Source organism: Bactrocera oleae, chromosome 3, assembly GCF_042242935.1.
Source record: "Bactrocera oleae isolate idBacOlea1 chromosome 3, idBacOlea1, whole genome shotgun sequence".
NCBI classification, from domain to species: domain Eukaryota; kingdom Metazoa; phylum Arthropoda; class Insecta; order Diptera; family Tephritidae; genus Bactrocera; species Bactrocera oleae.
Genome location: NC_091537.1, coordinates 39,014,172 through 39,041,629, shown reverse-complemented (window position 1 = coordinate 39,041,629; position 27,458 = coordinate 39,014,172). Strand labels below are relative to the sequence as shown.

The following is a 27,458-nucleotide window of genomic DNA, read 5'->3' as shown; positions in this document are numbered from 1 at the left end:
GTATACTTCTAAAAATCCCACAATATTGCAGGCGATGTGAGCGCCGACAAATGGGACATCGTATATGATGTGCCTCTGAAGGCGGCGATGGCAGCGTCGGTGAAGGTCGCGTGCCACCGCGAGGAACTGGTGCTGACATGGGTGTCGTTGCAGGTGCGCTTGCAGGGGAGCCGTAATGTAGCTTTTCTATGCGCCCAAGCCGCCATTCGGTAGGGTGTATCATGAATGAGGACACAATCTCCAAGTTTTAGTGCTTGTTCAGGAGTCTTCCAACGGTATCGTTTATGGAGATCCTTTATGTATTCTTCTTTCCATCGACGGCTGAAATCGTGATGGAGAATTTTAATTCTTTCCCAGCGTTTTAATAAGGATAGCGACTCCACGCCTGGCTCAGGTATGGCCAGAATCGATGTTCCTTTGAGAAAGTGCCGTGGAGTTAAGGCTGTGAAACCGGAGGGATCTTGCGAAAGGATTGTAAGAGGCCGTGAATTGAGAACGGCTTCAATTCGAATTAATAATGTCGTGAATTCTTCGTAATTGAATTTGTAATTTCCAGCTACTTTTTTGAAGTGGGATTTGAAGCTTTTTACAGCTGATTCCCATAAACCACGCATATGAGGAGCGCTTGGGGGGATGAATTGCCAATTAATGCCTTGGGGCGCGTACTTTTGTACAATCTCAGGTGAGACTTGTTTGATAAAGTCCACAAATTGTTTTTCGGTGGCTTTTTGAGCGCCGATAAATGTTTTACTATTATCGCTCATTATCTTCGATGGAAAGCCGCGTCGACCGACGAAGCGGGCAAATGCCGCAAGGAAAGCCTCCTTCTCTTGTCAATAGGTTTTGATTCTCTCAATAGTGATATATCGCGGCTGAAGTGGCTTGAGTATATGCGATAAGAGCGACCTTTGCTTTTTGTAAGTCTAGGTGCGTCACTGTGTCGCATTGGGAATATAATGAAGTTACTCCCTTAAGTTTAATTTTGAGTCGCTCTATGAACTTGAGCATATAAGCGATTACTCTGAGGGCTCGTGGGTACGATGAAAATCGTTCGAGGATGTCAGTATCATCCACTGTTGTGTGAAAAGAGTCGATTTTTTTACTTTACTTTACGAATTATGGAAGTCGGTTCCGTCTAGCCATAATTCTTGTATCAAGTTTTTCGCTTGTATCATAATTGGCGAAAGCCATCCTGAGGGGTCAAAAAGTTTTGCCACAGAGGATAGAATTTGTCGCTTCGTTATGGCGGATAATGCTAATATTGACTCTGTAGTGTATGAAAACTGGTCAGATATCGCATTCCATTGTATCCCCAGAGTTTTTGTTTTACTTTCCTTTTCGAATTTAAGGAAATTAGTATCCAACAGATTTTCTTTAGGTATGCCCTTTAAGATATTAGGGTGGTTCGCCGTTATCTTTTTTAACGGAAACCTTGCGGTTTTGAGGGCTTGTGTCACTTGAGCCAGTGACTCGTATGCTTGTGAAAGAGTATGACTTCCAGACAGGATGTCGTCTACATACGTTTGAGTTTTTAACACTTTGGTTGCCAGAGGAAATTCTGACTTTGTGTTTTCTGCCAGTTCGTGGAGTGTTCGAATGGCTAAATATGGAGCACAGTTGACGCCATAGGTAACTATTTTAAGTTTATAGTCGCGTACTGGACTATTGGGAGATTTTCGGAAAATAATTCGCTGAAAATCTTGATCGTCTTTATGTACGACTATTTGCCTATACATTTTTTCGACGTCTCCGTTAAATACGTATTTGAATATACGCCAATTTAAAATGAGTAGCATTAAATCTGGTTGGAGCGTGGGATATCATTTAGGGAATTCGCCGAGCTGATGGATCTTGATGCATTGAAGACAACTCTTACTTTAGTTGTTTTTTGTCTGGCTTTACCACTGCATGATGCGGCAAGTAAAATGAGTGGTATTTGCCGTTGATGATTTTTTCGCATGCACTTACTTCCTCCATGTGGTCTAAATGGAGATATTCTTCCAACACACCATCATATACTGATTTGAGTTCGCCTTTTTTAAGTAGGTTTTTTTTCATACTTTGAAACTGCTGTATTGTAGAGGTGCGAGAGTGACCTAAAGCAATTGTGTTGGGAAATTGTTGTTTTAGTGGTAGTCGTACGACGTACCGACCATTATCTGATCTAGTAGTTGTGGCTTTGTAAAAGTCTTCACAATATTGATCTTCTGGAGTTGTAATTGATATAGGGGGGAGCTCTTCTAACTCCCAAAATTTCTTTAATTGTGAATTGAGGTATTCGTTTGGGATTTCCTCAACCTGAGTAGTCATGGTTGTAACTGGTTCCGTAACTAGTCCACTTAGGATTCAACCGAAAATAGTATTTTGTGCCAATAGTGTATTTGAAATTTTCTCAATACCTTCGAGTATTATCTGTGGTATCAGATCACTGCCTTATAGAAGGTCTATTTGAGAGGGACTGTTGCAGTTGGGATCTGCTAGCTTCAGGTGTGAAACCTTTTGCCAATGCTTGCTATTTATATGATAGCTTGGAAGCATATTTGTTAGTTGCGGTAAGACTATAGCTTCTTCTTTAATTCTCTTATCCGCTTGGGGGGATATTAGGGTAATGGGGCAGATTTTATTTGAGTTTTGCACTACTCTTCCGCCCATTCCTGTTATTTCAAAATTAGCTAGTTTTGTTGGCAGTTGTAGCCTATTTTGAGCCCTAGACGCTATGAAAGATCGTTGTGATCATTGGTCTATTAAGGCCCTAAGTCTAAACAGCTCTCCTAGGTGTTCGATGGAGATGACTGCTGTGAGTAGTAGTACCTTACTTTGGTTTTCGCTCTGTAGCGTTTGAGTTTTTAATGCCTTTGAGCAGCATGGTTCTTCTTGGCAATTTGCTGTTGCAACTAAACCCGTGGCTCTTTTCGTATTTGCGCTGTTAGGGGGTGAACTGGAAAAATTATTTATATGAAGCATAGAATGATGCCGTTTATGACAATAAACGCAATTGAACTTGCTTTCACACTCTTTTAGAGTATGCGAACGAGACAAGCAGTTTGTGCGAAGTTTTTTTGTTCTCACAAAATTGTTCCTATCGACAATATTTAATTTTTTGAATTTAGCGCAAGATTTAAGTTTATGCCCTCCTGTATACAGTTCGCATGACGTTTGTTAATACTTTTCGGATGTGAACGATTGATTTTTAAAAAAACTTCTATTTAAAATGTTATTGCTACTGGTTTGGGGTCTATTAAAGCTTCTATTGAGGTCGTTTTGAACGTTTTTAGTTCTAACTAGTTTTTTGTCTACCCTTTCTGCTATTTCATATTGGGTAGTTAGAAATTCTTTAATTTGTTGCCACGTTGGGCATTTTTTCCGAGATGAGAGCGATTGCTCCCACAACAGTAACGATTTTTCTGGTAGTGCCGCGGTGCATATATTTACCAGAATAGGGTCCCAGCTGTCTGTGGGAATATTTTGTGTCGATAAAACCGAGAAACAATTTGAAACAGTGGATTGAAGTTTGATAAATTCTTCACTTGTTTCCTTTTGAATTTTTGGCAAGTTCATTAATATCGATATTTGTTTATCGACCATTCTTTCGTTTTCGAATCTTGATTTAAGAGCTTCCCAAGCCAAATTGAAATTATCGTCATTTAGTACGAACTGTTTTACTACTACGCCTGCTTGACCTTTTGTTTTGTATCGGAGGTGATACAATTTTTGTGCATTTGTTAACTATGGATGGTTTATGTAAACGGCAGTAAACATGTCTCGGAAGGACGGCTATTGTTCATAACCACCATGAAAGATTTCTGTGTCACATGCGGGCACCTTGAGATGGATGCTTGAACTTGCTTCTTGGCATTGAATTTGTGGCAGCTCTACTCTTGGCTGTGGAGTAGGTGCAATTGCTTTGATTAATTTTAATTGGTCAGAAATTATTGCTTTTGTTTCTTCGAACTGGTCTAAGCAGTTTTCGTATTTGGCGTAAGCCGAAGATTTGAAATTTATATATATATGCACCTTGGAGACGTGTCCAAAAATTGTCAAGATTGTCTTTTTTAATTTCTAATACCGATTCAGAATTGTCCTGAATCGGCGAAGATGAAAATCGAGTGTAGTATCGTATTAGACTGTCACTCTCTGCAATGAATTTGGTATATGAAATGTCTTTTACCTTTTTTTGTTTTGTAGCACCTTGCTTTGAGCGTGTAGCTTCTGCAGGTGTACATGGACTCTTTTCTTCAGAAATCATTTTAGGTACTTTTAGAGACTGTATTGTTTTGGATTCTTTTGAATCTGAGCTCATTTAGAAAATAGTGAAGTAAATTTAAAATTCCTCAGTGTCGACCGATGGAATTCAAGTTATATGCTTGTATATAACGAAACTGTTTTAAGTAAATAGAGTTTTTTTGTTTTTTTCGACAAAATTAATTTTAACTTTCGTATATGTGTATAACCGCAAATTTTTTTAGTTAATAAGAGTTTTTAATTCGAATTAAGTTTCTTAAATACGCGGATTTAGTTTTTTATAATTACTGGCCGTTTTTGTTTTTAATTTATTAATAATCGAACTTGTATTTATTTTATGTTTTTATGTCCTTATGTAGGGGTATGTAGGTACACCCTAATGCGTGGACTTGTAGATATGTATTTATGTACTTGAGCAATTGAGCAATTGAGAGCTCGTTGAAGAGATCAATGCACTTTGTACCTAGGTATACACGAATTATAGTGCTGAAATGTTTGTGCGCAATCCTGCTTGTGTTTGTTTGCCAAAGAACAAGGGGTATTGCGGGATATTTGCCAAAATGGACTTTGAAGCAATTTTTAGTTGAGAATTTTTTATATTATTGCTTTTAGCTTTCGTTTACCAAAAAAAAAAAATTTTTCTTTTTTTTTTTCATTTAATTATTAATTATATGTTGCTATTTAACCGCACCGTTTAATCAGTTTTAAAATAATCGATATTTAAATAATTAAATGAATTAAAAATATGTATTTGTACCCACCGTATATGGGGTATGTGAGCGTAGGCAGATCGTATGCCGTATGTACAAGTGTGTATGTATGTGACTGTGCACGCGTGATATTTTTCGGCGTGAGAGAAGAGTGTGAAGAAAAGTAAAAATTGTAATACGCAGGTATTTTACCGACTGCGCTTATGTTACTATATTCTGATATAATATATTTGTAAAAATATAAGTGAATGTTTAGTTATAAGATTTATCGGCAAATGCAATTTGCATATTGTTTGCCGATTGAATGTATATATATGTATTACTTTTACTTTTTGTTACGCAGTGCTGCTTATTGCTTTATTAAGCCTAAAGGGTACTGCCAGAAATTCTTTGCAAGTAAATACTTGAATTTTTATTTTTATACTCTCGCAACCTGTTGCTACAGAGTATAATAGTTTTGTTCACCTAACGGTTGTTTGTATCACCTAAAACTAATCGAGTTAGATATAGGGTTATATATATATAAATGATCAGGATGAAGAGACGAGTTGAAATCCGGGTGACTGTCTGTCCGTCCGTCCGGTGGCACAGCCCACTTTTAGGTAAAAACCCATATCTTGAGATCTGCTTAACCGATTTCAACCAAATTCGGTGCATAACGTTCTTTTCATGTTTCTATGTCACAGTGCAAAAATGGGCGAAATCGGACTACAACCACGCCTACTTTCCATATAACACCATTTTAAATTCCATCTGATTATTTCACTTTCCACTATGCAAATCAGGCAACAATGACTGTATCGGGATAAAACTTTGCGTGAATAATGCGATTAAAGTATGCCACCTTGTGGCCAAAATATGTCTAAATCGAACCAAAACTGTTTAAGCCCCTAAGTACTAAATATGTGGACCCCAGTGCCTATAGTTGACCTTCTACCGAAAATATCAGCCAATCCACAAAGAAATCTCAAACGAGTATACTATTTGACTTTGCGAGAGTATAAAATGTTCGGTTACATCCGAACTTAGCCCTTCCTTACTTGTTTATTTTGTGGTTGTTGTGTGTATATATATATATACAAATGTAAGCGCATAAACTAAGGCAATCAATAATTTGTTAATATTATATATATATACATATATATGTAAATATAAGTTTATATGTATATAAGTATATTCTCCCGTCGGTGTTTTGAAATTTTCCGTTAACGTTTCCTGTACCCGTGGTTTGAAACTGTTAAAACGGGTTTTCTTAGTTTTAATGGTATAGAGGATTTCCAAACATACATATATAATAAATAAAAATGAAAACGATACACTTACTTTGTCTCGCCTCAAGGTGGTTTTGGGGAGAATGTATTTGTTTTTTCGTTTGATTTGTTTTTAGGTGGTGCATCAAATGTGTCAAATAAGTTCTTTGCTTAGTATTTAGACTTTGAACTAAAGGAAATAATTCCTCAACTGGAATTAAAGGGGGTAGTTTAATAAGTCATATATTGCAATCAGATTCAGTGCCATTATCTGTTGAATCTTCGCCATGCAAGTCCAGCAAATTTATATTTGGGTTTATTTCTGGAAGTGCCAACACTCTGAACTCATTTTCCACGATAGGTAGTTCATTTTGAGCACCTTCGTCCAAGTCTATTTCATTATAATGACTTTCTAGAACAATTTCAAGTTCTCTTTGCCCAAAAACATCATATTTTCTTTGATTTTCCTCAATTATAATACGATGTGTTATGCAAGTCTGCTCATTATCGTTTTTAATGCGATCTTGCTGTTCTTTCCGCCAAGGATAGTAAAGCATTTCCATTTCGCGGAAATACTCAACTCCATCCAAATCTGGGGTAAACCTTCTATACCGAATAATACAAGGTTTGGTACGTTTTTTCACAAAACCGCTACCATCTTTAAGAGGCCCCCGCTTTCTGGTAAATTATCATCTTCCCTCTCTTCTTCTTCATGATCACTATCTTGTGCTCTTCTACTAGATTTAAAATATTTATACCTAGATGCAAAAATCAGCTAAACAAAGAGTTTTTAACTGATCGGATCTATGAACATAACGGTCTAAAATACCGGCTACGAATATTTCAGTCGAACCTGAAGGAAGGTTTTGAAGTGCCGCTCTACGTTTTACCATTCGAACACGTTCCTCAGGTCGAGAGGTATTTATAAATATTTCTGCATTACTTGCTTCCCAAAAATGGAGCCCAATGCAGCAATATACTGATTCTTGTGCAGATATTTCTGTGCCTGATATAAATTTGTGACCTATATGTTTAAGTTTTTGCTTAATAGTATAATTTCCAGCATTTACCTCTGATATAGCTTCATTTAAGAGCCTAGAAATCCCAGTTAGACTTGTTAATTTAATTAATTATATATGAACAGCAAGCATATGCATCCAGTATATATTGGATATCCCTATTTGCACTATGGAGTTCCAAAATCAGAGGACTATAAGCGTTTATAAAACGATCCTGTAATTTTCTTTTTAGAAAAATTTTGGGTTTTGTTAAAATTGACCTAAGGGCTAGCAAATAGTCATCAAAAGACATAATTATTCTACTATCAGACAGGAAGTGTTCAAAATCGTTTAAATTAGAAATGTCTTCTGTAGTCATATTTGAATTTAAAACGTTTTGAATTTTGAAAAAGTTTTCTTTATGTCTTTCTGAATTTTGACTTGTTTCTGTAAGAGGTAACAGTATTTGCGTTGAAGGCATTGGTGGATATGGTATACCAAAACGACAAAACTGTTGTCCTCTTATTAGTAAAAGACCGAGTGTGGTTATGCTTTTGATAACCCAAATAATTTTCTAAGTGGCTGATCGAACCATCGGTAGAAATATAATTGTCAATAAAACTAATGACGTCAGGGAATGTCTGAGGATTTTGAAGGTTGATCTTGGGAGCATTACTAAACCAATACATGCCATGTACATGCGTGGAACCTCTCTGTTGCAACTCCACTCTCCAGTAGAAATTTGTAACAAAATGCTCTCCAAAAATGCCGGCGTTGTCTTTAAAAAGCTTAAGAATTTGTCGATAGCGGTAGTCAAAATATCAAGCACACGTAACCGCGTCTGACCGAATCAAGCGATATCTATCTTGGGTTGTTAAACTGTTGGCTTCCTCTTCCGAAATATCTTTAGAATCAACCGTTTTAGAGAGGATGACCAAAAGCTCAACCAAATCAAAGATTCTGCAGCCGATAAAGTGATAAAGAAGGTTGGAAACCCAAATTGGCGAATCATAGCGATTGCCTTTTTCTTCTCAGCTTCCCAGTGCGCAGGTGAGGATCTAACGCCTTTCAAAACCTTGTAACCATCATCGTGTTGAATCAAGTTTTGAACAAAGTTTCCGTTTAATAGATTTTAAGCCGTAACTCGGTTACGACCTGAAAACTTTCTAAGGCAAATGGATGTACTATTCTTAATTTGTATCAGTTCTAATTTTTTGTAATCATAGAACAACTTTGGAATGGTACACGCTCCTCTGTCAAAACGGCGAATTTCAGAACGTATTATCTTGCTATACGTTTCAGAGCATGTACGCTTCTGCCCAACGTATATTGTTCCAAATGACAACTCTTCTGAATTATGTCAATTGGTCTTTGTCCTTCACCTGGCGCTATAACTAAACGGTTATAGTCTAAGTTTTCTACAGGAATATTGTTAAACAGAGTTTCTTGACCGCCTGGCTTTAGCTCTGAAGGTAAAAGACCCGTGGGAATATTATTACCTGAGGGATTATCATGAGAAGTTTGTGCTACATGAAAAGATTGAACCAATCGGGAATCCTCTGCAGATGCAACAAACGGAACTTCTTCTTGGTCATTAAATTCTGAAATCCGGTTTTCATTAATATGTTTATTGTGCTCACGATACAGAGGGGTATTCACTAAGAACTGCAAAGCTTCCATAATCTTTGCGGGGCGTATGGTATCGATCATGTAATCATGATTGTATTCCAAACGCCTTTTTAAGTGAATTTGTATAACATGAGCCTCATCAAAGGACCTTGGTAGAGATGTCACAATATTGTTAACAGAAATAGGTATATTAACAACAGCACCTTTGAGCAAACTCAGACCTTGATATGCTAACGGACGGATTGTCATAAAAGGCAATCTAGGCATTATGAGACGTTCTTCAATTGGGGTCAAACCTTTCAAACAATCCGGTATTTCAGGAAAGTCTAGCCAGTTAGCCAAACATAACAATGAGAAAAACAAACTTTTTAACAATGGCATTTTTGTAAGCAGCACAAAAATTGTAATTTCCATCTTCTGAAGGAAATTTTTGCATTAAAAAGAAGGATGCAGCATTCGGGTGATCCTGCGCAATAGTTTCGAAATTTAATTTGCGAACTTGGTGTGAAAACCATAAAACGCCACAGCAAATACATATTTCAGTAGGGCCCTTATTTATATTTTGGAAATAAATGTTTTTGAATTCTGTTAAATTGCCACTATTATCAGTTTCTATAACACTATTTTCTCGTTAATCGGATTCGTTGGGACTGCCTTTGGTTTTCAATTTGCCTATTGAGTGGGTTATCTCTACGAAGGCGAACTTAACCTTGTCTAAGACGTCTCTGATTCAAAATTTCTTTCCTCCTATTCTTCCTACTAAGCTGTCGACGTTGTGTTTCTCTATCACTCTCCTCTCTCCTTATTTCAGGATTTCTTCTTGCATGTTCCCTTTGCATTTGATCACGAATGCGCTCTAAATTCCTATACTCACGATTTCTTGCGGGAAGTTCTCTATGATCCCTAGTGTTCCTACTTTCTTCATCATAACGTACCTCAGGATTTTCTCGACGAGATCTATGACCTGGAGTATTTCTTATTTGCTCTTCAGAGCGAATTTGGGGATCTTGCCGCCTTGTTCTATGTTGAACAGTATTAGCAACTTGCTCAACAGATCGAACCTCGGGGTCGTCACGCCGAGACTTATGACCTCGAATATCTCTTATTTGCTCTTCAGAGCGAATTTGCGGATCTTGCCGCCTTGTTCTATGTTGAACAGTATTTAAATTTCGTTCAAAAGACCGTGCCTCGAGATTTTCCCGCCTGGTATTGATAATTTGTTCGGACAGACGTACATCGGAATCTAATCTACGATTAGCGTGACTTACAGTATTTTGTGACTGCGCACTATCTCTATATAAAGAGTTTGCACGAAGAACTCTCATACGTCTTCTATTCTGAAGACGACTTAGTAATATAGATTTTCTACTTAATCTAGGCATAATTAATTAATAATAAATGGATTAATATATAAAATACTTATAGATAATACTTATATAATTCAGTCCGTCCGGGTGTTAAGAGTTGGATCCTAGGTGCTGCTCTCTTTCACAACAGTGTACTGATAGTTATTATACTCTTGCAACATGTTGGTACAGCTTACGTACTTTTGTATACCTATATATTACTTAGCTATTCACTAACATAATAATACATAATATTTAGTTATATTTATATTTTAGAAATTAGTAGTTTATTTCATTGTACTGATATTAAGTTCTCGGAAAACCCCTCCGTAAATTACTTTTGTTAAACGCTTTCTAAAACAGGGGGATCTATGGTGCCTATTTTGAAGGGTCTACCCATGAAGGCTAAATTAACAATAACTTACATATAATTAAGTATGGTATACACATATGTAGAGCAGGTATGTAGATTTTCTTCTTTCTGTCTTAATATCTAAACCTTTCATAAGCTGCCAACGGCGCTAGGTAAAAATGTAATTTTCTTGAGTTTTCAGTTCACCTCATGACCTTCATATTAAAATATGTCGCAAAACTGAAATAATAGACAGTAGCATGTAAACCGATGGGGTCGCAGTTTATCTATAACCACATAAAAAGGGTCTTTAGCCCTTTTGATTACTATTTATTTCATGCAATTTTTTCTAGAAAGATTTTTTTGCTCTATACAAAATCCAGCACTCTAAGAAACTTTTTTAGCATTGTTGTCTGGTATATTTTATAATAATATATGTATATAGAAATCTCTATCTATCACTTTAGGTGATGCAAACAACTCTTTGGTGAACAAAACTATACTCTGTTGCAACATGTTGCGAAAGTATAAAAATGTCGCGAAAGAATTCAACATTCATTACTCGATTATTATTTGGTATCTTATAAACTTATGTTGTTGATCATAGATTTATTTTGTGTCAATACTATTTTTTTCTCCGAAAAGTTAACTTTTATAAAAAGAACATATTTAACTCAAACATGGTATATGTGATATAAACTGAACCAAAGGGGTTAGATTTAATATGTGAGGTATATGAGGTTGCTGTTGTACCAGAGGAGCGGAAATCAGTATATTAGGGTTATAAGGTTTAAACAAAGTCTAGACCAATTTCATTCATATGCAGCGATATACATTATTTTTAAGAAAAACTGTCCATTTAATTTCATTAAATTATCAAATTGACGAAAAAAATTATACCATAAGTAGTACATGTGAGCTGGGAAAATCAAAGACCAGAAAATTCCTCCAAACCGTATATTTAAAAATGTTGAATTAAACATCCATTATTAAATGATATCGCGATTAAATTACAATCAAATTTGGTATCTTCTTGACTTATATTAAAGGCCATAAACTTAGCCTCAGTTTTATTGCTTGAAATGAGATACACATAAGTATGTACCAGAGAATCGGAATTCATTATATGAAGGTGTGAGGTTTAGACTTAGTATATACTAATTTCATTCTAATTCAGCGTCAAACCACATAATTTTTAAGAAATCTTTTCCACTTAATTTCGTTAAAATATCACGTTGATCAACCGGAACGGTGTAAAGTCATGTGGAAAAACAAAATCATATACAATATATATTGGGGATAGAGAAATATTATATATTAACTTTGACATTGCTCATCTATACTCGAGAACATATTTTGGAGCAATTTTATATATAAACAAGTAAGGAAGGGCTAAGTTCGGATGTAACCGAACATTTTATACTCTCGCAAAGTCAAATAGTATACTCGTTTGAGATTTCTTTGTGGATTGGATGATATTTTCGGTAGAAGGTCAACTATAGGCACTGGGGTCCACATATTTAGTACTTAGGGGCTTAAACAGTTTTGGTTCGATTTAGACAATTTTTGGCCACAAGGTGGCATACTTTAATCGCATTATTCACGCAAAGTTTTATCCCGATACAGTCATTTTTGCCTGATTTGCATAGTGGAAAGTGAAATAATCAGATGGAATTTAAAATGGTGTTATATGGAAAGTAGGCGTGGTTGTAGTCCGATTTCGCCCATTTTCGCACTGTGACATAGAAACATGAAAAGAACGTTATGCACCGAATTTGGTTGAAATCGGTTAAGCAGATCTCAAGATATGGGTTTTCACCTAAAAGTGGGCTGTGCCACGCCCACTGTCTAATTTTGAACGCGGTTCCTATAAAGTCATCTTATACCATCTCAGAGATAAAATTTAATGTCTCTGGCGTGTTTAGTGCTTGATTTATCGCGCTTTTAGTAGTTTTTAACAGTACCGTTATATGGGGAGTGGGCGGAGTTGCCACCCGATTTCAGCTATTTTCACACCGTCAATAGAAGTGCTAAAAACATTTGCTTCCAGTGAATTTTGTTATTATAGCATTAGCGGTTTAGGAGATATGCACATTAAACCTATTAGAGGCGGGACCACGCCCACTTTTTTAAAAAAAATTTTAACTGCAGATGCCCCTCCCTAATGTGATCCTGTGTACCAAATAACAGTCTTGTATCTTATTGCGTAGCTTAGTTATGGCAAGTTATTTGTTTTTGATTAATGGCGTTTTGTGGGCGTGGCAGTGGTCCGATTACGCCCATCTGCAATACCAACCGTCTCACGGTACCATGAAACATGTCTACCAAGTTTCATAAAGATATCTCAATTTTTACTCAAGTTAGAGCTTGCACGGACGGACGGACAGACGGACAGACGGACGGACAGACGGACGGACGGACAGACAGTCACCCGGATTTCAACTCGTCTCTTCATCCTGATCATTTATATATATATAACCCTATATCTAACTCGATTAGTTTTAGGTGATACAAACAACCGTTAGGTGAACAAAACTATTATACTCTGTAGCAACAGGTTGCGAGAGTATAAAAAAAATATTAATACTCACTGGCCGACATATTCGGCATAAAACTGGTCAGAATAACGAAAAGCATTATAAGTAGTATATGGAATTTGAGGGTAGTATTAACCCGATTTTATTAATTTTTTCCAATACCACATACTACTAACATGCCACAGACTAATAAAATGCTCCCACTGTTTCATTAAGATACCTCACATACCATCACCAATCAAATGGAGTAAAAATAGACGAATGTTCGAAAATCGTGATATTAGTTACATGGGGGCTAAGGAAAATTTTCACCAGATTTGATCTTGTTATGAGTAAAACACGCTCTCTCAATTTCATTGAGATAACTCACATATGCGGTACAAAGTCACGCGGAAGTTCAAAAATATTTATATTAGATATATGAGAGCTACAAGAACTATTGATCCGATTCAACCCATTTTTGAAACAAAGACATACTATTATCGATAGTTTCATTTATTAATTCTATTATATGAATTTCAATTATATATCTTACACAATGGCCGATATTTACGGTAAAAAGTCAACTATAGATACTAGGGTCCACATATTCAGTACCTAGGGGCTTGAACAGTTTTGGTTCGATTTAGAGAATTTTTGGTCACACGGTGGCATACTTTAAACGTATTATTCACGCAAAGTTTTACGCCGATATAATCATTGTTGCTTGATTTGCATAGTGGAAAGTAAAAGAATCAAGTGGAATTAAAAATGGTGTCATATGGAAAATAGGCGTGGTTGTAATCCGATTTCGCCCATTTTCGTACTATAACATAGAAATATAAAAAGAATGTTATGTACCAAATTTGGTTGAAATCGGTTAAAAAAATCCCAAGATATGGGTTTTCACCTAAAATTGGGCGGTGTCACGCCCACTGTCGAATTTTGAACGCGGTTCCTATAAAGTCATCTCATACTATCGCTGAGATAAAGTTTAATGTCTCTGGTGTGTTTAGTGCTTGATTTATCGCGCTTTTAGTAGTTTTTAACAGTACCGTTACAGGGGGAGTGGGCGGGGTTGTAACCCGATTTCACCCATTTTCACACCGTAGGTAGAGGTGCTAAAAACATTTGCTTCCAGTGAATTTTGTTATTATAGCTTTAGCGGTTTAGGAGATATGCCCATTAAACCTATTAGGGGCGGGACCACGCATACTCAAAAAAAATTTTAACTGAAGATGCCCCTCCTTAATGTGATCTCGTGTACCAAATAACTGTCTTGTATCTTATTGCGGAGCTTAGTAATGACAATTTATTTGTTTTTGATTAATGGCGTTTTGTGGGCGTGGCAGTGGTCCGATAACGCCCATCTGTAATACCAAGTAATACCGTCTTACTCTACCAAGAAACATGTGTACCAAGTTTCATAAAGATATCTCAATTTTTACTCAAGTTACAGCTTGCACGGACAGACGGACGGACGGACAGACGGACAGATGGACGGACGGACAGACAGTCACCCGGATTTCTACTCGTTTCTTCATCCTGATCATTTATATATACATAACCCTATATCTATTAGTTTTAGGTGATACAAACAACCGTTAGGTGAACACATGTTGCGAGAGTATAAAAACACAAATATATATAATTCAACCAAATCATCCAAATATATTACCAAATATTCCAAAAGAAAATTTGTTGTACATTAATTTAATTAAATTTGAAAAGGGCAGTGCAACATAGATATACAGGGACCCTATGGAATAAGATATCTGACCAGTTTTCATATCCTACTGAGTCAATATCCGCATTATCTGAAATAATAATTTGCAGGATGGCTTTCACCAATTATGAAACAACCGAAAATCCTGGCCACAATTCTCAAACAATCTAAACCATATTCGAATCTCCCGATTCTTGGCCACAATCTCCCACGTCCATACATAATATTGTTCGCAGCATAGTTGTCCCAGAAAGTCGAAAAATCGACACCTATCTTACTTCAGTGGCTCATAATTATGAAACAATTAAAAAATAAAGCTAAGGTATCACACTCCCAATGTGATGAAGTGCCGTACCTAGACTTACAGAAAGCAAAGGTTGCAGTTATCACATCGATCTAAGCGCTCCTTATATGGGTGGTTTATGGGAATCAGCTTAAAAAGCCAGACGTGGAGTCGCCCTAACCCTAAAAAGCCGATGGTAAAGAAATTTTAAACAAATAATAAAATTATAAAAGAAACAACCGGTAACACAATAAGTACGAAAAGCAACTACAATCTCATATACCCGAAGTTACTTACCTTAAAGCTCTTACATGGACATTAAAATGCATACAAAATATGTTCTTAAAACCAAAGCCGTTTTATACACACAGGACATGGATATACCACTACTTCATCACCGTGCCCTCAGCTAATGCATCAGCTGTACGCCAAAATACATTCAACAGGTCATACGTACAATACTAGGCTAAATATTCGCCTAGGGGGCCCAGGGTGTTTAAATGAGTTTAAACTCCTCCTCCAAGTACACCACTCTACTCGGGAAAAACTGGCATACCCTAATGAAATGGACCACACCTGTGAACACTCAAGGAATTTCACCACACACGACGACGCAACCACACTCAACCTCTCAGAACAACATGCACAACACAACTCTGCATCGCGCCTGCACATCGCTCAGCAAACAAAAAGGATGGTCTTCGCAACAGAAAAAACACATTCGATTATATACGTCACTCAACACGATTCCTGCTTGCTGCCTTTATTCGTTTTGACAACTGACAACTTTAATCCTGGGCCTACATCTAATTTGTTTGCGTTTGCAAACGCATTATAATTAATTTAAACCTAAGCGGTAATAAATAAAAATTTATTAAGCTTATGTGTACTAATTACACGGACGTTTTTGTTTACAATAATTTGAGAGAGTTTAAAATTTATTTACGGTTGTTTGTATCACCTAGAACTAATTGAGTTAGAGATAGGGTTATACATATATAAATGATCAGGATGAAGAGACGAGTTGAAGTCCGGGTGACTGTCTGTCCGTCCGTCACTGCAAGCTGTAACTTGGGTAAAAATTGAGAAATGAAACTTGGTATACATGTTTCTTGGTACCGTAAGACGGTATTACTTGGTATTACAGATGGGCGTTATCGGACCACTGTCACGCCCACAAAGCGCCATTAATCAAAAACAAATAAATTGCCATAACTCAGCTCCACAATAAGATAAAAGACTGTTATTTGGTATACAAGGTCACATTAGGGGCATCTGCAGTTTAAAATATTTTTTTAAAGTGGGCGTGGTCCCGCCCGTAATAGGTTTAATGTGCTATACTAACAAAATTCGCTGGGAACAAATATTTTTAGCCCGCCTATCGACGGTGTGAAAATGGGTGAAATCGGGGGACAACCCCGCCCACTCCCCCTGTAACGGTACTGTTAAAAACTACTAAAAGCGCGATAAATCAAGCAATAAACACACCAGAGACATTAAACTTTATCTCAGCGATAGTATGAGATAACTTTATAGGAACCGCGTTCAAAATTCGACAGTGGGCGTGACACCGCCCACTTTTAGGTGAAAACCCATATCTTGGGATTTTTTTAACCGATTTCAACCAAATTTGGTATATAACATTCTTTTTATATTTCTATGTTATAGTACGAAAATGGGTGAAATCAGATTACAACCACGCCTACTTCCCATATAACACAGTTTTAAATTCTATCTAATTCTTTCACTTTCCACTATGAAAATCAAGCAACAATGATTGTATCGGGGTGAAACTTTGCGTGAATAATGCGTTTTAAGTATGCCAGTTTGTGACCAAAAATTGTCTAAATCGAACCAAAACTGTTCCAGCCTCTAGATACTGAATATGTGGACCCCAGTACCTACAAGTTAGTAGTAGTTGACTTTTTACCAAAAATATCGGTCAATGTGTAAAATATATAATTGAAATTCATATAATAAAATTATTAAATAAAACTCTTGATAATAGTATGTTTTTGTGTCAAAAATTAGTTGAATCGGATCAATACTTCCTTTAATATAAAGTTTTGCAAATATCTAAAGTCATTTCCCGGGCTTTGATCCTTGCAAGTTGCGAGAATATAAAATGTTCGGTTACACCCGAACGTAGAACTTCCTTACTTGTTAAAACCCAGTTTTCTCCAAAAATTTTAAATAACTCAATTTTCGAAAACTACAAAAAACTTGTACAGTTTGCATAAATTAACATTTTAACACTAAGGAAAATTAATACTTTGAATATGCACTTTTGTCCTCTATCGTGATATGCAGTCTTTTATTCATACAGCATTAACCTAATTTTTTCTATTATCTGTGCTCTTTCGTATCTTCGTCTCCACATAGGCCCATAGGTGCACAATGGGATTAAGGTCTGGACTCTGGGGAAGATGTGGCAGCACTTTTTTCACGTTGTAAAATAACCATTGCTTAACCACTAAAGAAAAATGTTTCGGGTCATTATCCCGTATAAAACAGTAACGACTATTTAAATTCAGTTTAGCTGCTGACGGAGCCAAATTAATAACTTGATAAAAATTAGGATTTCTTAATGAAACTTGGAACTCGTGTTTCTTGACAAAATAAGTGGAACGAGTTCGTCGATAGGCGTAAATGGACCACGCCCACCAAACGTCACTAATTGAAAACCGGTAAAATGCCATAACTAAGCACATAACTAAGACATAAACCTGTAATTTGGTGTAGTCGATTGCAGTATCAAGGAGCTTCTGTGGCAAAAAAATTTTTCGAAAATGGGAGTGGCTCGTCACACATTTAGGTCAAAACCCATTTCGGGACCTACTTGACCGATTCGGCAAGTAACACTACCCTGCCTTCCTACATTACAGTGCCAAAATGGACTAAATCGGAAAAAAACCAAACCCTCTATAACACAATTTTAAATTCTATCCGATTCTTTCACTTTTCAGTATACAAATCAGGAACCAATCAATGAAGCAGGATAAAACTTTGCCTTTGAAGAAAAAGCGAGAGACGGATAATAAACGAGCAGTAGGAAATTTTTTAGAGCTAACCAGCTAAAGCTTGTCTTTGCGAAGAAATGCCTGATATGCAAATATGAGAAAAGCAAAGTTTTAGGTTGCACAGATCCCGAAAAACCAAATCCCGGAAATTGTCAAAAATCGCAAGAACTACTCAAAGACATTAAAAACGCAAACGCTACAGCGAAATTAAAAGTAGGGTACTACTACCTACAGCAGTCGCCTCCATTGAACTCCGAGGAGATCTGTTTAAACTTAAGGCCTTAATAGACCAAGGATGACAACGATCATTTACAGCGTCTAGGGCACAAAATACGCTACAAATGCTAACAATACAAGCCAACTTTGAAATTACGGGAATGGCCGCAAGAGTAGTTCAAAACTATAAAAAATTACTAAAACAAGTAAGGAGGTTCTAAGTACGGGTGTAACCGAACATTTTATACTCTCGCAACTTGCAAGAATCAGAGCCCGGAAAATTACTGCAGGTGTTGACAAAATTTTATATAATATTAAAGGAAGTATTGATCCGATTCAACCAATTTTTGACAGAAAGACATACTATTATCGAGGGTTTCATTTATTTATTTTATTATATGAATTTCAACTATATATCTTACACATTGATCAATATCTTCGGTAAAAAGTCAACTATAGGCACTGGGGCCACATATTCAGTACCTAGAGGCTTGAATAGTTTTGGTTCGATTAAGAAAATTTTTGGGCACAAGGTGGCGTACTTTAAACGCATTATTCACGCAAAGCGTTACGTCCATACAATCATTTTTGCTTGATTTGCATAGTGGAAAGTGAAAGAATCAGATGGAATTTAAAATGGTGTTATATGGGAAATAGGCCTGGTTGCAATCCGATTTCGCCGATTTTCACACTATAACATAGAAATATGAGAAGAATGTTATGTACCGAATTTGGTTCAAATTGGTTAAGCATAATCCAAGATATGGGTTTTCACCTAAAAGAGGGCGGTGCCACGCCTACTGTTTAATTTTGAACGCAGTTCCTATAAAGTCATCCCATTCCATCACAGCGATACAATTTAATGTCTCTGGCGTGTTTACAACGCTGGCTAAGAAACACGTGTACCAAGTCTCATTAAGATATCTCAATTTTTGGTATAGAATTGTAACGATGGTTAAGAGGCTGATATATTTCAGATATCAAACGACTCTTTCCTACACCTGCACCGCCGTTTGATTTGTTTTTAGGTGGTGCATCAAATGTGTCAAATAAGTTCTTTGCTTAGTATTTAGACTTTGAACTAAAGGAAATAATTCCTCAACTGGAATTAAAGGGGGTAGTTTAATAAGTCATATATTGCAATCAGATTCAGTGCCATTATCTGTTGAATCTTCGCCATGCAAGTCCAGCAAATTTATATTTGGGTTTATTTCTGGAAGTGCCAACACTCTGAACTCATTTTCCACGATAGGTAGTTCATTTTGAGCACCTTCGTCCAAGTCTATTTCATTATAATGACTTTCTAGAACATTTTCAAGTTCTCTTTGCCCAAAAACATCATATTTTCTTTGATTTTCCTCAATTATAATACGATGTGTTATGCAAGTCTGCTTATTATCGTTTTTAATGCGATCTTGCTGTTCTTTCCGCCAAGGATAGTAAAGCATTTCCATTTCGCGGAAATACTCAACTCCATCCAAATCTGGGGTAAACCTTCTATACCGAATAATACAAGGTTTGGTACGTTTTTTCACAAAACCGCTACCATCTTTAAGAGGCCCCCGCTTTCGGGTAAATTATCATCTTCCCTCTCTTCTTCTTCATGATCACTATCTTGTGCTCTTCTACTAGATTTAAAATATTTATACCTAGATGCAAAAATCAGCTAAACAAAGAGTTTTTAACTGATCGGATCTATGAACATAACGGTCTAAAATACCGGCTACGAATATTTCAGTCGAACCTGAAGGAAAGTTTTGAAGTGCCGCTCTACGTTTTACCATTCGAATACGTTCCTCAGGTCGAGAGGTATTTATAAATATTTCTGCATTACTTGCTTCCCAAAAATGGAGCCCAATGCAGCAATATACTGATTCTTGTGCAGATATTTCTGTGCCTGATATAAATTTGTGACCTATATGTTTAAGTTTTTGCTTAATAGTATAATTTCCAGCATTTACCTCTGATATAGCTTCATTTAAGAGCCTAGAAATCCCAGTTAGACTTGTTAATTTAATTAATTATATATGAACAGCAAGCATATGCATCCAGTATATATTGGATATCCCTATTTGCTCTATGGAGTTCCAAAATCAGAGGACTATAAGCGTTTATAAAACGATCCTGTAATTTTCTTTTTAGAAAAATTTTGGGTTTTGTTAAAATTGACCTAAGGGCTAGCAAATAGTCATCAAAAGACATAATTATTCTACTATCAGACAGGAAGTGTTCAAAATCGTTTAAATTAGAAATGTCTTCTGTAGTCATATTTGAATTTAAAACGTTTTGAATTTTGAAAAAGTTTTCTTTATGTCTTTCTGAATTTTGACTTGTTTCTGTAAGAGGTAACAGTATTTGCGTTGAAGGCATTGGTGGATATGGTATACCAAAACGACAAAACTGTTGTCCTCTTATTAGTAAAAGACCGAGTGTGGTTATGCTTTTGATAACCCAAATAATTTTCTAAGTGGCTGATCGAACCATCGGTAGAAATATAATTGTCAATAAAACTAATGACGTCAGGGAATGTCTGAGGATTTTGAAGGTTGATCTTGGGAGCATTACTAAACCAATACATGCCATGTACATGCGTGGAACCTCTCTGTTGCAACTCCACTCTCCAGTAGAAATTTGTAACAAAATGCTCTCCAAAAATGCCGGCGTTGTCTTTAAAAAGCTTAAGAATTTGTCGATAGCGGTAGTCAAAATATCAAGCACACGTAACCGCGTCTGACCGAATCAAGCGATATCTATCTTGGGTTGTTAAACTGTTGGCTTCCTCTTCCGAAATATCTTTAGAATCAACCGTTTTAGAGAGGATGACCAAAAGCTCAACCAAATCAAAGATTCTGCAGCCGATAAAGTGATAAAGAAGGTTGGAAACCCAAATTGGCGAATCATAGCGATTGCCTTTTTCTTCTCAGCTTCCCAGTGCGCAGGTGAGGATCTAACGCCTTTCAAAACCTTGTAACCATCATCGTGTTGAATCAAGTTTTGAACAAAGTTTCCGTTTAATAGATTTTAAGCCGTAACTCGGTTACGACCTGAAAACTTTCTAAGGCAAATGGATGTACTATTCTTAATTTGTATCAGTTCTAATTTTTTGTAATCATAGAACAACTTTGGAATGGTACACGCTCCTCTGTCAAAACGGCGAATTTCAGAACGTATTATCTTGCTATACGTTTCAGAGCATGTACGCTTCTGCCCAACGTATATTGTTCCAAATGACAACTCTTCTGAATTATGTCAATTGGTCTTTGTCCTTCACCTGGCGCTATAACTAAACGGTTATAGTCTAAGTTTTCTACAGGAATATTGTTAAACAGAGTTTCTTGACCGCCTGGCTTTAGCTCTGAAGGTAAAAGACCCGTGGGAATATTATTACCTGAGGGATTATCATGAGAAGTTTGTGCTGCATGAAAAGATTGAACCAATCGGGAATCCTCTGCAGATGCAACAAACGGAACTTCTTCTTGGTCATTAAATTCTGAAATCCGGTTTTCATTAATATGTTTATTGTGCTCACGATACAGAGGGGTATTCACTAAGAACTGCAAAGCTTCCATAATCTTTGCGGGGCGTATGGTATCGATCATGTAATCATGATTGTATTCCAAACGCCTTTTTAAGTGAATTTGTATAACATGAGCCTCATCAAAGGACCTTGGTAGAGATGTCACAATATTGTTAACAGAAATAGGTATATTAACAACAGCACCTTTGAGCAAACTCTGACCTTGATATGCTAACGGACGGATTGTCATAAAAGGCAATCTAGGCATTATGAGACGTTCTTCAATTGGGGTCAAACCTTTCAAACAATCCGGTATTTCAGGAAAGTCTAGCCAGTTAGCCAAACATAACAATGAGAAAAACAAACTTTTTAACAATCCATCTTCTGAAGGAAATTTTTGCATTAAAAAGAAGGATGCAGCATTCGGGTGATCCTGCGCAATAGTTTCGAAATTTAATTTGCGAACTTGGTGTGAAAACCATAAAACGCCACAGCAAATACATATTTCAGTAGGGCCCTTATTTATATTTTGGAAATAAATGTTTTTGAAATCTCTTAAATTGCCACTATTATCAGTTTCTATAACACTATTTTCTCGTTAATCGGATTCGTTGGGACTGCCTTTGGTTTTCAATTTGCCTATTGAGTGGGTTATCTCTACAAAGGCGAACTTAACCTTGTCTAAGACGTCTCTGATTCAAAATTTCTTTCCTCCTATTCTTCCTACTAAGCTGTCGACGTTGTGTTTCTCTATCACTCTCCTCTCTCCTTATTTCAGGATTTCTTCTTGCATGTTCCCTTTGCATTTGATCACGAATGCGCTCTAAATTCCTATACTCACGATTTCTTGCGGGAAGTTCTCTATGATCCCTAGTGTTCCTACTTTCTTCATCATAACGTACCTCAGGATTTTCTCGACGAGATCTATGACCTGGAGTATTTCTTATTTGCTCTTCAGAGCGAATTTGGGGATCTTGCCGCCTTGTTCTATGTTGAACAGTATTAGCAACTTGCTCAACAGATCGAACCTCAGGGTCGTCACGCCGAGACTTATGACCTCGAATATCTCTTATTTGCTCTTCAGAGCGAATTTGCGGATCTTGCCGCCTTGTTCTATGTTGAACAGTATTTAAATTTTGTTCAAAAGACCGTGCCTCGAGATTTTCCCGCCTGGTATTGATAATTTGTTCGGACAGACGTACATCGGAATCTAATCTACGATTAGCGTGACTTACAGTATTTTGTGACTGCGCACTATCTCTATATAAAGAGTTTGCACGAAGAACTCTCATACGTCTTCTATTCTGAAGACGACTTAGTAATATAGATTTTCTACTTAATCTAGGCATAATTAATTAATAATAAATGGATTAATATATAAAATACTTATAGATAATACTTATATAATTCAGTCCGTCCGGGTGTTAAGAGTTGGATCCTAGGTGCTGCTCTCTTTCACAACAGTGTACTGATAGTTATTATACTCTTGCAACATGTTGGTACAGCTTACGTACTTTTGTATACCTATATATTACTTAGCTATTCACTAACATAATAATACATAATATTTAGTTATATTTATATTTTAGAAATTAGTAGTTTATTTCATTGTACTGATATTAAGTTCTCGGAAAACCCCTCCGTAAATTACTTTTGTTAAACGCTTTCTAAAACAGGGGGATCTATGGTGCCTATTTTGAAGGGTCTACCCATGAAGGCTAAATTAACAATAACTTACATATAATTAAGTATGGTATACACATATGTAGAGCAGGTATGTAGATTTTCTTCTTTCTGTCTTAATATCTAAACCTTTCATAAGCTGCCAACGGCGCTAGGTAAAAATGTAATTTTCTTGAGTTTTCAGTTCACCTCATGACCTTCATATTAAAATATGTCGCAAAACTGAAATAATAGACAGTAGCATGTAAACCGATGGGGTCGCAGTTTATCTATAACCACATAAAAAGGGTCTTTAGCCCTTTTGATTACTATTTATTTCATGCAATTTTTTCTAGAAAGATTTTTTTGCTCTATACAAAATCCAGCACTCTAAGAAACTTTTTTAGCATTGTTGTCTGGTATATTTTATAATAATATATGTATATAGAAATCTCTATCTATCACTTTAGGTGATGCAAACAACTCTTTGGTGAACAAAACTATACTCTGTTGCAACATGTTGCGAAAGTATAAAAATGTCGCGAAAGAATTCAACATTCATTACTCGATTATTATTTGGTATCTTATAAACTTATGTTGTTGATCATAGATTTATTTTGTGTCAATACTATTTTTTTCTCCGAAAAGTTAACTTTTATAAAAAGAACATATTTAACTCAAACATGGTATATGTGATATAAACTGAACCAAAGGGGTTAGATTTAATATGTGAGGTATATGAGGTTGCTGTTGTACCAGAGGAGCGGAAATCAGTATATTAGGGTTATAAGGTTTAAACAAAGTCTAGACCAATTTCATTCATATGCAGCGATATACATTATTTTTAAGAAAAACTGTCCATTTAATTTCATTAAATTATCAAATTGACGAAAAAAATTATACCATAAGTAGTACATGTGAGCTGGGAAAATCAAAGACCAGAAAATTCCTCCAAACCGTATATTTAAAAATGTTGAATTAAACATCCATTATTAAATGATATCGTGATTAAATTACAATCAAATTTGGTATCTTCTTGACTTATATTAAAGGCCATAAACTTAGCCTCAGTTTTATTGCTTGAAATGAGATCCACATAAGTATGTACCAGAGAATCGGAATTCATTATATGAAGGTGTGAGGTTTAGACTTAGTATATACTAATTTCATTCTAATTCAGCGTCAAACCACATAATTTTTAAGAAATCTTTTCCACTTAATTTCGTTAAAATATCACGTTGATCAACCGGAACGGTGTAAAGTCATGTGGGAAAACAAAATCATATACAATATATATTGGGGATAGAGAAATATTATATATTAACTTTGACATTGCTCATCTATACTCGAGAACATATTTTGGAGCAATTTTATATATAAACAAGTAAGGAAGGGCTAAGTTCGGATGTAACCGAACATTTTATACTCTCGCAAAGTCAAATAGTATACTCGTTTGAGATTTCTTTGTGGATTGGCTGATATTTTCGGTAGAAGGTCAACTATAGGCACTGGGGTCCACATATTTAGTACTTAGGGGCTTAAACAGTTTTGGTTCGATTTAGACAATTTTTGGCCACAAGGTGGCATACTTTAATCGCATTATTCACGCAAAGTTTTATCCCGATACAGTCATTGTTGCCTGATTTGCATAGTGGAAAGTGAAATAATCAGATGGAATTTAAAATGGTGTTATATGGAAAGTAGGCGTGGTTGTAGTCCGATTTCGCCCATTTTCGCACTGTGACATAGAAACATGAAAAGAACGTTATGCACCGAATTTGGTTGATCTCAAGATATGGGTTTTCACCTAAAAGTGGGCTGTGCCACGCCCACTGTCTAATTTTGAACGCGGTTCCTATAAAGTCATCTTATACCATCTCAGAGATAAAATTTAATGTCTCTGGCGTGTTTAGTGCTTGATTTATCGCGCTTTTAGTAGTTTTTAACAGTACCGTTATATGGGGAGTGGGCGAAGTTGCCACCCGATTTCAACTATTTTCACACCGTCAATAGAAGTGCTAAAAACATTTGCTTCCAGTGAATTTTGTTATTATAGCATTAGCGGCTTAGGAGATATGCACATTAAACCTATTAGAGGCGGGACCACGCCCACTTTTTAAAAAAAAATTTTAACTGCAGATGCCCCTCCCTAATGTGATCCTGTGTACCAAATAACAGTCTTGTATCTTATTGCGTGGCAGTGGTCCGATTACGCCCATCTGCAATACCAACCGTCTCACGGTACCATGAAACATGTCTACCAAGTTTCATAAAGATATCTCAATTTTTACTCAAGTTACAGCTTGCACGGACAGACGGACGGACGGACAGACGGACAGATGGACGGACGGACAGACAGTCACCCGGATTTCTACTCGTTTCTTCATCCTGATCATTTATATATACATAACCCTATATCTATTAGTTTTAGGTGATACAAACAACCGTTAGGTGAACACAACTATTATACTCTGTAGCAACATGTTGCGAGAGTATAAAAACACAAATATATATAATTCAACCAAATCATCCAAATATATTACCAAATATTCCAAAAGAAAATTTGTTGTACATTAATTTAATTAAATTTGAAAAGGGCAGTACAACATAAATATACAGGGATCCTATGGAATAAGATATCTGACCAGTTTTCATATCCTACTGAGTCAATATCCGCATTATCTGAAATAATAATTTGCAGGATGGCTTTCACCAATTATGATACAACCGAAAATCCTGGCCACAATTCTCAAACAATCTAAACCATATTCGAATCTCCCGATTCTTGGCCACAATCTCCCACGTCCATACATAATATTGTTCGCAGCATAGTTGTCCCAGAAAGTCGAAAAATCGACACCTATCTTACTTCAGTGGCTCATAATTATGAAACAATTAAAAAATAAAGCTAAGGTATCACACTCCCAATGTGATGAAGTCGTACCTAGACTTACAGAAAGCAAAGGTTGCAGTTATCACATCGATCTAAGCGCTCCTTATATGGGTGGTTTATGGGAATCAGCTTAAAAAGCCAGACGTGGAGTCGCTAACCCTAAAAAGCCGATGGTAAAGAAATTTTAAACAAATAATAAAATTATAAAAGAAACAACCGGTAACACAATAAGTACGAAAAGCAACTACAATCTCATATACCCGAAGTTACTTACCTTAAAGCTCTTACATGGACATTAAAATGCATACAAAATATGTTCTTAAAACCAAAGCCGTTTTATACACACAGGACATGGAGGAAGGAATTTCACCACACACGACGACGCAACCACACTCAACCTCTCAGAACAACATGCACAACACAACTCTGCATCGCGCCTGCACATCGCTCAGCAAACAAAAAGGATGGTCTTCGCAACAGAAAAAACACATTCGATTATATACGTCACTCAACACGATTCCTGCTTGCTGCCTTTATTCGTTTTGACAACTGACAACTTTAATCCTGGGCCTACATCTAATTTGTTTGCGTTTGCAAACGCATTATAATTAATTTAAACCTAAGCGGTAATAAATAAAAATTTATTAAGCTTATGTGTACTAATTACACGGACGTTTTTGTTTACAATAATTTGAGAGAGTTTATAATTTATTTACGGTTGTTTGTATCACCTAGAACTAATTGAGTTAGAGATAGGGTTATACATATATAAATGATCAGGATGAAGAGACGAGTTGAAGTCCGGGTGACTGTCTGTCCGTCCGTCACTGCAAGCTGTAACTTGGGTAAAAATTGAGAAATGAAACTTGGTATACATGTTTCTTGGTACCGTAAGACGGTATTACTTGGTATTACAGATGGGCGTTATCGGACCACTGTCACGCCCACAAAGCGCCATTAATCAAAAACAAATAAATTGCCATAACTCAGCTCCACAATAAGATAAAAGACTGTTATTTGGTATACAAGGTCACATTAGGGGCATCTGCAGTTTAAAATATTTTTTTAAAGTGGGCGTGGTCCCGCCCGTAATAGGTT

General features: G+C 36.3%; 1 protein-coding gene across 12 annotated transcripts in view; it reads right to left on the bottom strand.

The window, feature by feature from the left end:
• Positions 1–27,458, bottom strand: part of Ndae1 (Na[+]-driven anion exchanger 1) — a 710,325-nt gene that overhangs the window by 326,292 nt on the left and 356,575 nt on the right. The gene's annotated exons all lie outside the window — the stretch shown is intronic.